Genomic DNA, 11655 nt, shown 5'->3' on the forward strand with positions numbered 1-11655 from the left:
TGTTCACACCCATACTGTCACACTTGTGCCCACTGGGCCTTTAGCCAAGACGGGACAGAGTGACCCCGGGGGGGGACACTGTGTGCTAGGCATAATAGAAGGACAACGGGAGGGTTATGTAACAACAACCATACCCAAAAGGCACAATATCCACAACCAAGGGAAGGTAGTGCAGGAGGGGGGGCGTTTTTAGAATCAATACCCAAACTCACACGGGGCCCAAGGGCAGTACGGGGGGACAGTCTGTCACTTCGCACACAGGGCCCTTGGCCGTAATGTTGAATCTGTGAGTGTCCACCACAACCTCTCAGTTATCCAAAACTTTATGTTGTATCCTGTCTGTGGAATTTGGAGGCTGTGACAATAGATCCAGCTTTCAGTAGTGTAGCAAACCACGTATCAGTTATCCAACACTTGATGTTCTAGCCAACGCACTAATACAGGGAAGTACTTATAAGTCAGTTTCGGTTGTTACAAGAGTTTACATTTATCAACACTGGGGAAGAGGTATCAGCTATAACAAGTAGGACTATTATGGGTAACCTGTTCATCTTCGTTGCAACAATCCACTTGTCTCTATGTATGCATCTGTACGAAAAGCACAGTGTAATCAGTGATGGACCTGTGCTTGAAGAAGACTACCTGGGTGTGGATGGGGGACTTGACCTTGACGGAGAATATCGTGGTATGGATGGGGGACCTGAGTTCTGAATCTGACACTGCTCCGAGAAAGTATGGGGGAGATGTAATTATCCTAACAGTTGAAATGTTATATTGTATTCATTTGGTACTATGGTGATGTGGACCTCTTTTATCAATAAAGTACAGTTGGTAACACTTGACAGTTGCTTGTCTGAGCATACTTTATTTTTTACTTGCATTCAACAGCATTATAAACTATAACAAGGCTACCCAAGCCCTCACAGTGAGCAAGCCTGGAAGCCTTATAGGCTCCTGCGGCTTCTGTCAAGCTCTGTGTGATTGATGACGCTTTCCTTAGGCCCGCCCTATTATGACTCAGTCAGCAAGCATGGAAGCCTTATAGGCTCCTGTGGCTTCTGTTAAGCTCTGTGTGATTGATGACGCTTTCCTTAGGCCCGCCCTATTATGACTCAGTCAGCAAGCATGGAAGCCTTATAGGCTCCTGTGGCTTCTGTTAAGCTCTGTGTGATTGATGACGCTTTCCTTAGGCCCGCCCTATCATGGCTCAGTCTGCAGAACTGTGGGTCTTTGACAATAGGGGCCAAAGCGATATATTAATGACCATACTGACGTCTCTCAGGAAGCAGAACAGAGTGTACAATGGCACATGGGAAATCAGAGTCTTTCTATACACTCAGATATTGTAATACAGCAAAGGAGAATGACAGTAGCGACGACTCGGACATTGACTTTGTTAGTGGCAGCACATGCAGAGAGCTGCAGTTCAACCCTGTTACAGTTGAAGATGCCCAGCTGCTGTGCACTAGGCTGAAGGTGCAGTGCAAGAAGAGGTCTCTCAGTCATACTGCGTCTGGTGTGTTAGGTGCTCCGTGTAAGAATGTGAAAATAAAAGGTGACGGAAATTGTTTCTTCAGAGCGGTCAGTGAAGCACTGTGTGGTACAGAGGAGTACCATGAGCCAATTCGAAATGCGGTGGTGCAGCAGCTACAGAGCAAACAACATATGTATAGGACCATCCTGAGAGTGTGTTACCGTTCAGTGTCAGAGTACATTACGGAGTCCAACATGAATTGTTTAGGTAGTTGGGCGACCGAAGTGGAGATTCAAGCAGCTGCAGACATGTTGGGGGTAAGCATATATACATACTATACCAACCGTTGGATTGAATACAGATCTAATGGTTTAGAGGTGTCTAAGCAGGGCATATATTTGGAGAATAGTCGGAACCATTACGAGACAGTCGTTTGTGTCAAGAGGCCTCAGACTCAGTCTTGTTACGGTTACTGCCAGGGTTATGAGATTGGGAACAGCCATATACCACAAGCAGTTAGGTCCTCAGGCTCCAAATCATCTGATTCCGAAAGCAGTTCGGGAGCGGACATGGCAGGTGACTACGAGGATTGGATGTGTGATGATTATCAGGACAATTGTCAAGAGGACTATACCCATAACCGAGATACTCCCGGTGCTGACATGGAGGATACCAGAGACCAAGAGGCTGAAACCAGTCCCCGTTCAACCGATAGTCTTGTGGACTACGACATTTACGATTCCGAGGAGTCAGACTACGAGGTCCACACCCAAGACGTCGACAGTGAACAGCTCTACAGTGAACAGGTTGACGACGAAGAGGTGGTCTACTGTGAAGAGGTCTATGGTGAAGAGGTTGACACCGGCGCTGTCGTGGAATGTGAAGAAGTCGATGATGACGAGGTGGTGGACTGTGACGACGTGTACGATGAAGAGGTTTACGACGACGAGGTGGTGGACTGTGAAGACGTGTACGATGAAGAGGTTGACGATGGCGAGGTGGTGGACAGCAACGAAGGCTACAGCGAAGAGGGTGGCGAGTTACAGGTTTACTGTGAAGATGGTCACGACTCGATTCCAGCTGTGGAAGATTCGAGAAAGCAACATTTGATGGAAAGCATGCTTAGTTGGTCTATACTGAACACATCATGGCATTCCTTCCTAGAATGGCTGGGGGAGCGCTGGTGGGGATCAGTCTCTAAAGAGCAGATTATCACATTCATGGATACATCTAACAGTCGCAAAGGGGACATTGTCGTCGCAGCACACTTCGGTGGCATGCAAGGAGGAGTGTGTTCGATTATGGTGAAGACACAGGATTCAGTCATGACCTTTACTGTTGTTATTAGTCGAGGCAGGTACATCTGTACCGATATGGTACAAGGTCTATTTTCAACTCCTATTGACATTATGAAAGTTCTGGTGCGTAAACTGGGAGAAGGACACTTGCTACGTAGACCCAGGTGGATGGCTCATGACCCCAAATACTTTGCTATGACACAAATTGTGGACGAGCTGCGTTATATTGTAAAGCTGATAAAAGGCTCATGGTGGGGAGCTGCATTCCTCAGTTTGGAAATGTCCCCACCACATGGTAAAGTGATAGAGCTTCTACGAATGAGGACAAACAAGCACACCAACCCAGCTGCCGCAATCCATTATATGAATGAGGACAGTTTGGGATACCTGTTTGATATTGTAACTGCCAAGGGAAAGAGATTCAAGGTGACGTTTGATAACTTGGGGTTTACGATTGGGACAGGTGTACACTTTCCATATATCACATCTATTCTTTCCCGCATCTGCTGCCTTGAAGATGCAACCTTTGTTGCCCGACCAAAGAACCACATCTTTGGGGATGAAGGCCTGGAACGTCACCCAGGTGTCACAGATGCCAGACACAATGTCTAGAGTAGGAAAGATATAGGTGGAGAGCATATGTAATCACTGTCATATCGCTTGGTAAATGTGCCATTACAAAGTGCTTGTGGTGTATTATTCAATGTCCATATCCTTCTGTGAATAAAGACAATAATATCCTGAGCAAGAATACCAGGTCACATTTATTTACAGAGTACATAACATTTACATACATCCATATCAAAAGTAGGACATAGTGGCAGCTCAAAAATGAATAAAATGGGTTCAGTGTAGTTAGATCTCAACACATTGCAACCTAGTCATCTCCATCATCATAATCTCCATCCGCATCAGCTCCATCCTCATCATCGGCCATATACTTGAGCGAAAGAGACATAACCACATTACCAACAAGTCATACACACAAGCAAAAGTGTCATCACAGTATACACTACCATATCTACCATTTCATCTTCTGCATTGTTCAACTGGGGAAGAGGAGGTAATGCTAGGTGAGGTTGAGGCCGGTTGACGACTTCTGGGGGCAACAGTGGAGGAGCTTGTTCCAAGACAAGGTTCCTAGGTCCCTCATCGTCAGACGATAGTATGTAATCACTCTCCTGAATGTGTATTACAGACATGGGAAATGTATCACTTATACATGGTATACTTTACAACAGTGAATGAAAGGACATCAAACCGAGTACCTACAGAACGGGTCAGGATTATGGTAGATACCTGTGGAATAGAGACGAGTGTTAGAATCAGTACAAGTTAAATGCCTGTGATGAGTATGGTCTATGAAAGAGGTGTCTATAGAGTATGATATAACATGCGTCTCTCCTACCAGGCTCAGCTCGCTATTGTCAGTTTCTATACCACTCTCCTCTGACATGATTAGAGGTCGGAAATGCACAATTGCCTGAGGTAAGGAGATATAGGTCCATGATTAGCTGTTAAATGCGACAGTTGCAGTAGGTGTCACAGTTAAACACCTTTTCATGAGTGGGTTAAGTTACGGGTTAGGTGTGGTTGTACAGAGGTGAAAGCTGTTCGTAAGGCTGCATGTGATCATAATCATGATGAGCAACTAGCCACGTCTCTAGCAACAACAGTTAGAAAACATAAGGCCCTTTCCTGGGGTTGGTGAGAGTGTGCGGCTTTGGGGTATGGTTCCACTTTTCCTACTATTTACAATGGCTGAATCACAAGAACTATGATACCAATTACATACACATAGCAAAATAGGTAAGTGGTTGGAAGATGGCCTATATGGGGAGAAGACAATTCGACTCACTCCGTGTCGCTAAGCAAAGGAAATATGGCAACTGGCCTCTATTGAACAGATCCTGGCTTCCACTGGTAGAATGGCTGGGTGAGAGGTGGTGGGGCTCCGTCTCTAAAGAGCAGCTAATGTCATCCCTAAATAGATCCGAAGTTACTGTAGGAGCTATTGCCATCACGGCCTACTTTGGTGACATGCAGGGAGGAGTGTGTTCCTGTATGGTGAAGAGCACTGACAATACTCTCATCCCATTTGATATACACGTCACCCAAGGCTATTACAAATGCACTGAGTTCCTAGACTGGGACAGAGGTGACCCTGTTCAGCTAATAACCGATGTGCTTAAAGCAGTCCCAAGCGGTTACTTGATGGCTAGACCAAGAGACATACCTGATGAACAGAACAATTGGTCTGGCAAATGTGTAGTGGAAGGGATGCGTGAAATGATACAGCTACTAGAGGGTGCATGGTGGGGACATTCGACGGGCAGTTCCCCAATGTCATCAAATCACATTGAAGTTATACAGGACCTAAAAAAGATGGAAGATGAATACCCCAAGCCAGCTGCAGCGATCTGTTACATGGATGAAGAGGAATATGGATACCTCTTCGAAATTGTAACAGCAAAAGGACAACCATACAAGGTCACGTTTGATAAGTCTGGGTTTGTGCTTGATACAGATATACACTTTAACTCAATGACAAGTTTGCTGGACCATATGACAACGGTTGTAAAGGTTTCCTTTGTACCAAGACCCCTTTCTACAACACAGGACCTGTGCATGAGCAAGATGGATGTAACAGGAGGGAGAAGGAGGGGACCAGTGGAGACAAGTGGAGGCCTACCCAGTCTCAAACGTTCCATACAGACTAGCCCGTATGACCAGAGGTATAGGCCATGACCATTGTATTACTGTACATCTCAATTAATATTTGTGACAGTATATGTGTCAATGTAATATACATTACATATCATTGTTTTGACATGCAATCAATAAAGTGTATCACCAGTCATGTCAGAGCCTTGTTCTTTTTATTCACATACATTACAAAGAGCAGTACCGTTGCAACTACACATGTTTCACAAAGTCATTATAGCTGGGCTATCCACCCGGTACTGCTTCATCCAACCGTGTCTGTGCTATCCACACAAGCTTACTTTCTCCATCCCTGTCTGTTTATCTTCCCGTCACCTGGGCACTCATCCAACCTTGTCTATGCTGTCCACACAGCCTCATCCAACCCTGTCTATGCTGTACACACAGGCTTACTTTCTCCAGCCCTGTCTGTTTATCTTCCCTTCACCTAGGCAACGGCTCTATTTGTTTATCCAGCTCTGGGCACTCGTCCAACTGTTTCTGTGCTGTCCACACAGGCTTACTTTCTCCATCCCTGTCTGTTTATCTTTCCATCACCTGGGCACTCATCCAACCTTGTCTGTGATGTCCACACAGGCTCATCCAACCTTGTCTGTGCTGTCCACACATGCTCATCCAACCTTGTCTGTGCTGTCCACACAAGCTTACTTTCTCCATCCCTGTCTGTTTATCTTCCCGTCACCTGGGCACTCATCCAACCTTGTCTATGCTGTCCACACAGCCTCATCCAACCCTGTCTATGCTGTACACACAGGCTTACTTTCTCCAGCCCTGTCTGTTTATCTTCCCTTCACCTAGGCAACGGCTCTATTTGTTTATCCAGCTCTGGGCACTCGTCCAACTGTTTCTGTGCTGTCCAACTCTCTGTGTTTACCCAACCGAGCATTACAGGGAGGCAGTTAAATAGCAAGGTCTGTTCTTAGGATCTGTTAACAGTTTGCCTCTCTCAGCACTGGGGAAGAAATATCAAGTGTGCATTCGAAATGACTGGGATGGAAGTGACCTATGGAAACTGGCCTCTATTGGACAGATCATGGCTTTCATTTGTAGAGTCACTGGGTGACCACTGGTGGGGTTCCGTATCTGAGGAACAAATGATATCTTTCCTCAATAGACCCGAGGTGAAGGTGGGAGCTTTTGCCATAGCGGACTACCGTGGAGCGGAGCCCGGAGGAGTGTGTTCATGTATGATGAAGACAGGGGATTGTGACATTATCTCATTCGCCATATATGTCACTGGAGGCCGTTACAAATGCACCGACTTCCTAGAGTGGGAATACAGTCAACCAGCAAAAATTATAGAAGAGATGATTGCAAATTACCCAGGAGGGTACCTGATGGCTAGACCTAGAGCCATACCTGGTGGTCAAAGCAAGGGGACTTGCATACGTGTAGTGGAAGAGATGCATACTATGATACAGTTACTAAAGAGTGCATGGTGGGGACTGTCTCTTGGGCAGTCGCCAAATGGTAGGTCCCCAGGGTCAAGTGAGCACACTGCCTTGTTAAACAGTCTAAAGAGTATGCAAAGTGAAAACTTCAACCCTGCTGCTGCAGTATGTTACATGGATGAACATCGCTCTGGATACCTCTTTGACATTGTAACAGGGAAAGGAAAGGTATACAAAATCATGTTCCATGGGTCTGGCTTTCGATGTGGGACCAATCTACACTTCTACACCATAGGAGAGTTGATTGACTACATGAGAGGGGCTAGGAATGTAACTTTTGTGCCACGACCTTCCCCCTAATGTGAGGGGAGACAATGAAAAGGATGGAGTAGGATCGAAGGACACAAGAGGGTTCGATATTCTCAGCACAAGGCTATGGATATGAATAGTGAACTCTTTTCATAACATACTCTGTAAGATATTATACAATGTTACAGCTAGAGTGTACTTTTTCTTGAAATGAATAAACCAAATCAATGGTGTCTTTTGCCTTTATTCAATATATTTGTGAAACATTACTGTATAACATAGTCCTCCTGCACATATCACGCAATTGTTGTTAACCCATACATGTTGCCCCATAGTAAAAGTTATACCAATCCCTTAAAGACATATGGTTATTCAACATAAACTTCAACTGGGTTCTCCTGATCAACACCTCGGTGCTTAACTGTGTGACAGTAGAAAGACTGTCAATGTCTTCTTCCTCACATCCCTCTGCAAGCCTCAGCCCATGGATGAGTTTGGTGTATATGTCCCAGAGTGTTGTTCCATAGAGTATGGTGATTGAGAGATGCCCAGTGATTTCACCTATGTTTTCAGAGGGGCTCTGGATCAAGACTTTGATGTGAGGCCTATTTTCGTCTACAATGGCAATGTTGTCCGCGTACTCGCTCATGGTCTGGTACAGTGCGGAGACGTATTTCATCACAGCATATGGGATGACAATACCCCCACCATACATGTGTCTAGGAGGGAAAGATGTACAGTCGAGGTCTTGGAAGGCTCGCGGGGTTGCCATTGCCATCTCCTGAGTGACTCTGTGGAGAATTCCAAGGTCGTCGAGGGAGACAGATCGCCAAAGAGCTAGGACATTTCTGAGAGCATCATAGTCCTTGTCAGTGCCGAGTTGATGGGAAGGTACGCACACGTAGCTGTCTGCACACTGGGGGAAAGAAAAGGATGCTATTCCACTGGGTCCCCTGGTAATGCTGACAAAGCCTTTCGCCGAACACAGGCCGCATATGAATTGAAACTCCCCTCGGGGAGAAGCGACCAGAACGTCTAAAGCTCCTTTCGCTCTGTCCGAGGCCCAGAGACTTTTTGACATCATGAAGGCTAAGACATTGATGAGAGCCTGCCTGTTGTCGTCATCATAGACAGATAGGGTTCGATTGAAAGGCACTGTGTCCGTGCCAGCTATCTTGATACAGGAGCCACCGTTAATGTCAACGTTCCATTGGGATGAAAGTTTAGATGGATCATTAGTCAGGATCCTTGTCTTGTTGTCATTGAGGACAGTGAACTTGACTGGTATTTTGTCCAAGGTGCCTTGCTTGTATGCGGTAACTGTCATGTTGTCAATGATGAACAGAGTGCTGCAGTCTCCAAAGGGTATGAGCCCTTGCAAGTCAATCTTGAACATGGTAGGCTGATGTGCTTCACTGACCTTGTTCATTGTATGGGTGAACACATACTCCTTCTGACTGAAAGACATCTTTACCCGTGCTTGGGATGCTAAAGGTATACTATCACCGGTCTGTACTCAATGCATGTATACGAAATGGTATATACAGTGCTTTTCGTCTCGATCACGAGAGCCACCGTCTTTCATTGACACACCGTCCTATCCTTCTCTTCTTGTCTTCACCGTAGACACGCTGGATAAGCCTGTGACCGGGGATATTGTTGGTGAACAGGTCCTTGTAGAAGTTTTTACAACCGGTGCAATGATACGTAACCACCCTGCAGTCAGAGGGAGGACGTCTCCTCTTTCCGAGCGTGGCCCGGACAGGGGTGATCCATTTTTTCTCCTTAAAGGTCTCGATCCAGGTTCTCATGACTTTTGCGTCGGCGCAACAGTACGGCATGATGCAAAGAACAGATTCTGGGTACATAACGGGCCCAGAGCTGAACGCGTCAGGGGTCTGTATCTGCAACATGAGTACAGTCTGATACAGAAGGCCTGCCAGGTCAACTAGAGTCCTCTCGCACAGCTCGCTTCTCACTATGGAAAGCCTACCAGTAGTAGAGTAGGTGATCCCAGCGTCTTGCAACATGACAATCGGCAACGAAAGCAAGATGGAGGCGTCAGAGCAAGAGTCGTTGTCGACAAGGGACAGTATGCCTTCCGATATGGCTTCCGTGAGCCTTTTCCCGAGCGAGGCGCTTAGGTTCCTGTAGACATCACGGGGCTGTAGGGACATGTCCTTGGTGATCACATTGCTGCAGACCTCGAGTTTCTCACCGGGCAGACGCGCCACAGTTTCCCTGTTGATCCTTAGGTGCTCCAACTCACTACTACCGCAGACGGGTATCATGTGTTCAGGGCAGTTGTTCATTACCGCGTTGAAAGCCGTGGTTGCCCTCTTCAACCTCTGTCTGACTGAGGAGATTGAGGTGAGCAAGTGCTCTTTGCAATCATCCAGGCTGTGGGAGCCAAGGGCAGAACTGTACATGTAGCGGGGTAAGCAGTAGTCTATAATGCAGTGAGCTAAAAGCTTTCCAGAGCGGTTCACCAAGATAGAGTCAGCATAGTGAGCTATCAGCACCCTGGAGTTGGCGAAACATTTGTTGAAAGGCTGGTAGGGGTGTGAAATGATCTCTGTGTAAGACGAGGAATCGATTGGCGTTAGGGTTCTGGGGGCCGGGGTGTGATGCTCCTCCGTGTTGTCATCTCTAACGGGTTTGGACCCGTGTTCATTATCACCTTCAGACACCACGCTTGTGTCGGAACGCTTGGCCTCGCATATGAGCGATCCACCGAACATGGCCGTGATACACCCTGTGTTAGCCTGGAGGTTCAAGGGGTATCTGTAGAAGGCTGCTTCGCAAGGGTTACACTTGTGATACTCGGGGCATTCGACTGGCTTGACAGAGAGTCCTGTAATGTGCTGTAGCCACGTCTTCACAGTTTCTAGGTAGGTCGTTTTAACACTGGAGTTGGCTACCTGCAAGCGATCCAGTGTTTGTTGACTAAAGTGCTTGTTCTTTGATGATTTGATGAGACTGCTCCAAGGAAAGAACCCTGCTGCCATCTTGGACGCGATGAGTTGCGATGCTTTGCACGCTAACAGGTCTCTGAGGATGGCTTCCTTGCGCGAGAACATGTGGTTCATGCAGTATTTCCAGTCCTTGTACAGCGTTCTCACTGTGATGGTGTCGCTCGACGCAGACTCGTAGCCCTGTACGGGAACCAGTGTCGTAGAGACCGCAGAGAACCCAGAGTCCAGCTTCAACGTTATAACATCGTCCACTCGGTAAGAGGTGAGGAAGGAGCTAGCTCGATGTAAGTCTAACCACTGCCCGTGATCGTCCAGGATCGGTTCCCTCTCCAGGTATAAGATTACATCTCCAGCCTTGAGCTGGTGCCAGGGAGAGGTTGAAAAGCAGGACAACACGTCAGTCTCCAGTTTGACACAGTCTCCCCTCATGACGCAGGATATGAAGGTGTCCGTCACGGCAGAATCACAAGGGGAGCGCATACTTTTGAAGGCCGACAGCCCCCTGACCTTTACGGAGATCGAAGACAGATCACCCTTGTCGTCTAGGTTGTGACTGAGAGCCACGTAGGTCTTCTTAGCTACGTGACAGTAGACCGAGCAACTGTTTTCATACTCCAGCTTGACTCTCCTGTCTTTAACGAAGGGCCCTGTGACATCCGCAACTTCTTCGGACCCAGGGACTCTTGCCACAAAGACGGGATATCCTTCCTTGGTGAATGTTCCTTTCGGGTCTCTGGCTACATTTCGGTGTGTGTTACCTCTGCCTATCACGTACATCCTCTCGAGAGTGTCCTCAACCAAGGCAGTGTGCACGTAGTCCAGAAAGGCAGGCACCTGGGAGCCAGCCCTCTTAAACATGTCACCCACAGCCTTCCGGCCATCACAGGCAAAGCTCTCGAGGAGTTTGATGTCAGTGTCCCCGGACCGGGGCGTATCTGTTCTGTGCACGACTACATCAGACACGTCCCTTTCGGGGATGTCCCGGGGACCGTATCCGACTGAGACCATGACACTGTCAGTGTCTCCGTAGACAACAGGGCAGCTGTGCTGGTAGAACGTAGACACACAGTTGTTTACAACGGCAATCTGTTGCCTGCCGTGGCCAGATATGAGAGGCCCGCAGGGACGAGGAGCCGTTCCGTAGAAGGAGTTGGCTAGGACTTTACACTCTCCCTCCTGTAGCTTGTAGTAGACCCGCTCGGCCTCGCTGATGTCAGGGTTCTTGAGTTTCCTCTTGAACTCAGCTCGCTGGTTGAGATAGTACTCTACCGAGGAAGAGAATATGCCCGGAGCACGGATGAAGCAGCCTTGGGTTTGGTCGTACTTGAGAATGAGCGATGCGTACTGAAACCCCTCAGCCTCCCAGTTGTAACACACCCAACCCGATAGATCGTGGGGAAAGTCAACGGGAGGCCAGGGGATGGTGGTCTCAGGTGAGATGTTGAGAGCGCACATGATCGAGGGGTACATACTGGAGAAGTCAA

This window comes from Salvelinus fontinalis, unplaced genomic scaffold, assembly GCF_029448725.1.
Source record: "Salvelinus fontinalis isolate EN_2023a unplaced genomic scaffold, ASM2944872v1 scaffold_0941, whole genome shotgun sequence".
Lineage (NCBI taxonomy): Eukaryota > Metazoa > Chordata > Actinopteri > Salmoniformes > Salmonidae > Salvelinus > Salvelinus fontinalis.